Consider the following 6,155-nt stretch of genomic DNA (forward strand, 5'->3'; position numbering starts at 1 on the left):
GGGGCGGAAGTTCCAGTTGGCAGCATGATTAATTCAACAAAGTATATGGACATCCTTAGGCGCAGAATTGTGCCATTCCTACAGACTTTTGCAGGTGGTCGAGGAATATATGAACCACTTTCTGTGTCACACTTCTTAAGCAGTCAAAACTTCCATGGAAGTAACAAAATTACTGCGCTTCAGTGGCTTGGTAATGCACTAGACTTAAATCCTATCGAGAATTCTGGAGTACTGAGAAAAGGCGTTTATCAAAAGAATCCATGTTATTAAATGCGGTAAAATTGTGATTTTATGACAACGAACAGCGAAACATTTGCTCTAACCTTGTCGAATCTATGCCACAACATATTCAGAAGCTCATTAAAGCAAAGTAATAAACATTAATTATTAATATTCAGTAAACCACTTTTTAACTGCATTATAAATATAGAAATAAACGTTCACAGCTAAAGTTTAATCATCTTGTCCCAATTCATTTCAATTCTGTTCTATATTATAGAGTATATTTGGTTCGTAGTTTTGTTTTTATCTACAGATCTGAAGATGGTACTTGTGGAACCAAGACATCGAGAAAATTAAAGCAGTCTACACGGACAACAAAATCTGTTTGGCAGCAATTCCTTCAGAATTTTCTTCGAGACAGTACGTCACTGTTAGCATAGCTGCCAATGAGTCTTCTGGGTCATATGGACTTTGATCATGAAAGTTTTCGTTCCTGAGGTTTCATCCACAGCTGCGCTGGATATCTCCAGGGTGCTCCGGGTCTGCTGAGTCTTGCTCTGAGGGGAACCAGGAGGACCTCTGCAGCTCTGTTCGAAACGTCAGGAACGAAAATGTCTCATGGACCACCACCATACCACCTGACAGAGTCACTAATGAAACTCTTCATTTCATGAATTTTTGCACACCATTTCACAATTAACAAAGTAAAAGAATTATACTTGTTGTCAGTTATGATGTTTTATTGTGATCTCCATTACTCAATGGTTCCATGCAACTGGATTATCATCCAATTTTCACAACATTCAGTAATTCTCTCTGAACGCCACAGGCTGCAAAAACAAGTTTCTCAAACACTGAAACAAAATAAGTAGAACGTTCATAATCTCAACTGGAAAAATTCACTGCTTAGAATTAATTAAGCGTCTCAGTAGAGCTATGTTGGCAGTGCCCTTGATTACTGCATAAGTGATAAAGAAAATAAAGAAACCGATTTATTATGCATATTACCATTTACCAATGAGTTACAGAATCATTCCCAGTGGAAATTAAAGCTACAGAGATGGTACTTTCACAATACAGAAGATCGTGATAAGAAAAGTATCTGGTGTTAATTCCAGATTATCCTGCAGAGACCTCTCCTAAAAACTGGATGATGTGTTGACTACCTCATAATACGTATATTCTCATTAACTAGATTAGTACCAGTTATTTCACTCGTGTAACTGTATGGTCTGCACAGATTTATTTTGCTTTTCTGCAGTCGAATTAAACTTTTCATGCTAATTAAGGCCTTAGAAGCATTGTCTTTTTCGAATATACTTCTGATCAAAACTCGATTCTGATAGGCACAGTCCACGGTGTTTGCTAATCATTCCTTTTGCATTCTTGTGGTGATATTTCCATAGAAACTTTCAGCCTCTAAATTTCAGCCTCTAACCCACATTTCTTTATATCTTATCGAGAAGTGAAATACCAAGTTTCATGGATTTAGCTTTAAAAGTTTTTTTGACATAAATAAACATTCTCTTAAAAATGTTGATCCCTTATTTCATCCCATTAGGGGTTGAATTTCCGTAAACACTGAACACGTATTTTTTATTTGTAACTGTGAAGTGAAATACCAGTTTTCATAGATGCAGGTTTAAAAATAATTTAGTAGTTCTTTGATAATGAATTATTTTACAAACAAACTTCCACACACTGACTCACCCCCATAGAGGTTAAATTTCCAAAAATACTGAAAAACATATTTCTTTATTTCTGACTGAGAAATCAAATACCAAAGTTCGTAGATATACCTTCAAAATTGCGTTAATAGCTACATGTTTTCCAAACAACGTTTCATCCCCTATTTTAACCCCTTACGGATGGAATTTTGATAAATCCGTTCTCGAACGATGGCCACAGTATGAGATCAACGCCCTCTGCGAATTTCAAGTTTCTGTCCGTAGCAGTTTGCGCTGGGCGGTGATGAGTCAGTGAGTTAGTGTCCGCCAGTCGGGGCATTGCCTTTCATACAGGGTGTTTCCGTAAGAGCGTGCAAAAATACACTCCTGGAAATGGAAAAAAGAACACATTGACACCGATGTGTCAGACCCACCATACTTGCTCCAGACACTGCAAGAGGGCTGTACAAGCAATGATCACACGCAGGGCACAGCGGACACACCAGGAACCGCGGTGTTGGCCGTCGAATGGCGCTAGCTCCGCAGCATTTGTGCACCGCCGCCGTCAGTGTCAGCCAGTTTGCCGTGGCATACGGAGCTCCATCACAGTCTTTAACACTTGTAGCATGCCGCGACAGCGTGGACGTGAACCGTATGTGCAGTTGACGGACTTTGAGCGAGGGCGTATAGTAGGCATGCGGGAGGCCGGGTGGACGTACCGCCGAATTGCTCAACACGTGGGGCGTGAGGTCTCCACAGTACATCGATGTTGTCGCCAGTGGTCGGCGGAAGGTGCACGTGCCCGTCGACCTGGGACCGGACCGCAGCGACGCACGGATACACGCCAAGACCGTAGGATCCTACGCAGTGCCGTAGGGGACCGCACCGCCACTTCCCAGCAAATTAGGGACACTGTTGCTCCTGGGGTATCGGCGAGGACCATTCGCAACCGTCTCCATGAAGCTGGGCTACGGTCCCGCACACCGTTAGGCCGTCTTCCGCTCACGCCCCAACATCGTGCAGCCCGCCTCCAGTGGTGTCGCGACAGGCGTGAATGGAAGGACGAATGGAAACGTGTCGTCTTCAGCGATGAGAGTCGCTTGTGCCTTGGTGCCAATGATGGTCGTATGCGTGTTTGGCGCCGTTCAGGTGAGCGCCACAATCAGGACTGCATACGACCGAGGCACACATGGTGTGGGGAGCGATCTCCTACACTGGCAGTACACCTCTGGTGATCGTCGAGGGGACACTGAATAGTGCACGGTACATCCAAACCGTCGTCGAACCCATCTTTCTACCATTCCTAGACAGGCAAGGGAACTTGCTGTTCCAACAGGACAATGCACGTCCGCATGTATCCCGTGCCACCCAACGTGCTCTAGAAGGTTAAGTCAACTACCCTGGCCAGCAAGATCTCCGGATCTGTCCCCCATTGAGCATGTTTGGGACTGGATGAAGCGTCGTCTCACGCGGTCTGCACGTCCAGCACGAACGCTGGTCCAACTGAGGCGCCAGGTGGAAATGGAATGGCAAGCCGTTCCACAGGATTACATCCAGCATCTCTACGATCGTCTCCATGGGAGAATAGCAGCCTGCATTGCTGCGAAAGGTGGATATACACTGTACTAGTGCCGACATTGTGCATGCTCTGTTGCCTGTGTCTATGTGCCTGTGGTTCTGTCAGTGTGATCATGTGATGTATCTGACCCCAGGAATGTGTCAATAAAGTTTCCCCTTCCTGGGACAATGAATTCACGGTGTTCTTATTTCTATTTCCAGGAGTGTATAACAGGACACAGAGAATGCTCCACTGAACAATTTGAGATAGGGAACATGGGGCAAGAGAAGCCAGCTTAAGGAGATGTGGAAGTAAACTTGCCTACCGCTTTGTTTAGTATTACTGTTTTTCCAGCTTATTTACAACTAACATCCGTACAGGAACCAAGGAGGGCGAGCCTGAATACTAGGAAGTCTACCTGGCCGTCTGAGTGGGCACCTGTACTTGAGGTTCGTGTGAAGAGTTCTACCTGAGCTGCTGTTCGTGAGAGGACGTGGGTACAACACGACGGTGCACCGCCTCACTTCAGTGTGGATGTCCGCAACCGCCACAATGCTGTAATCTCCCGTTCGTTGGATTGGAATGGGGATGTCTTACTTCATGGCCTGCGAGGTGACGTGACCCGAATCCCTTCTCTTAGCTGCCGTTTTCGCCTGCACGAACACATATCACAGCTCTCACGCGCCGCTACCTTGTAGCGCGGTGGCGTATGCCTTTATGCCTTTGTAAGTCCCACCGATGTATCATCTCCTAGCGGACAGGTGCCTGGGCGCCGGAGCCTGACTTGCACCATTACTGATGACGAAGGCAGGGACAGCCAATGCGGCAATGGACGGACCTTTCACGCCGCTTATCCAACGTTGTACGCTTACCATCCTCGTTCACCAGCTGTTATTGAAGAATTTTTCTAGTTCACGTTCGGCACTGTATCGGAGGACGTGGCAATTGGATTGGAGGCATCAGTCAAAGAAGACGAAGTATTCGATGCTATCCAAGCAGGAGGCGCTAGCAGGTCACCTGGCCCTGAGCGCATTCCCATCGAATTTTATTGTACTTTCTGTCATCTCTTAGCACCCACATGGACTGTTATCTGCAGTGAGGGTCCCCTATGTCTTTCTAGAAAACCTTATTGTCCATGTTCAAAATCCAGCATGGGTCGGCACATTGGTAATTATCGCGCCTTGACCCTGCTAAATAGCGATATGAAGATCTTTACTCAGTGCGACTTAAAGAGGACGGCCGGTCACGTCATACCCTTTGATTAGGCGTCGCTGGCCAAAGTGTACAACATTCGGACAACGTTGTCCTCCGTCATATGGACTACCCAGAAACTATTGTCAAGGCTGTCACACGTCCGCAGCTCGTGCTCTAGTGGCTAGCATTGCTACCTCTGGATCACGGGGGTACCGGGTTCGATTCCCGGCCGGGATGGGTTTTTCTCTGCCCGGGTACTAGGTGTTTGTGTTCTGCTGATCATTTCATGATCATCATCATCATTTGTCGCAATGACTAGACTTGATTGTGAAAAAAATTGGACTGTCTCAGTAGGCTGTGCTATGTGCTATTTGGACAGTTTACGAGTACTGAGAGTATCAACGCATGAGTGTGCTGCATTATTTAGGAGCAGTTTGCGTGTCTGGAGAGCGTTATTTAGAAGTAGTTTGCAGGTCTGTGGACTGTTTGAGATGGCCCCAACCAAGTGACAGAGTGTGTTATCAGTGTGATAAATATGCTCAATATCTAAATAAAATGTTCCAAACTAAATAGAGTGCACTCCTTCCTTATTCTCCCCAGCAACCCAGCTCAGCCTGAGTGATTTTCGCGCCATTTTCCCCTACAGACCAACATCTGGGATTAGGTCATAGGAGGGATGACGGTACCCACTGGTGGCAGTAATGTGTACTAGGTCAGTTGGAGCCTAGATCTTGTGCTGGATACATTGCTTACAAAGTAATAAACACTTATGTTTAGCATAGGTAGAGTCGTTTTCCCACCATCTTGGATGACATCATACGCTGTGCCCGCTAGTACACATTTGTGCATGTTAGCCCGACAACATGGGTTGGTAAGGGGGTGTGGAGGTCGCTTGAGGATCGTGGTGGAGAGTGTAACTATTTCCTTCAAAGTCCAGGTGGGTGTGGTATTCGCGAAAATTCATTCCAAGTCCACAGTAGCTCACTCTGGTGGTGTTAATATGTACTAGGCCTTGTGGTGAACGCATCATATGCCTCCATTTTGGATAATGGTACTTGCATCATCACCTGACATCACGGTAGCGCCCTTTGGCGGAGGCGATGTGTACTAAGGCAGTTTGGCTTTGGATCTCGTGGCGAGCACATCTGCATGACATTGGTTAAATACTGAAGACTGATCTCCAAGTCCTCTTTTCCAATGAATGCTTAGGAGGAGGGGGCGGTCAGGCAACTGAGGTTAGTACAAGTGTCCTTTGTTTCGCGCCATTTTCTTGGATTAGTAGAGATATGCGAATTGACCTTTGTTTACTGCCAAAATTCAAAATTGGTATCAGTTTGTAGGAAGAGGTGGTGGTCGGGTGACTTAGGTTAGTGGAGGTAGACCAGGTAAGCTATTTTACCGCAACTTTCTTTGCTTAGTAGAGATAATTGGGGTGTGATGCATTACCATGTTGGAATTTGAACATGACGCCATTTTTCTGGGGAGGGGGCATGGCACTTTCCCACCAAAAGCCG

This window comes from Schistocerca gregaria, chromosome 4 (assembly GCF_023897955.1).
Source record: "Schistocerca gregaria isolate iqSchGreg1 chromosome 4, iqSchGreg1.2, whole genome shotgun sequence".
In the NCBI taxonomy this organism is placed as follows: domain Eukaryota; kingdom Metazoa; phylum Arthropoda; class Insecta; order Orthoptera; family Acrididae; genus Schistocerca; species Schistocerca gregaria.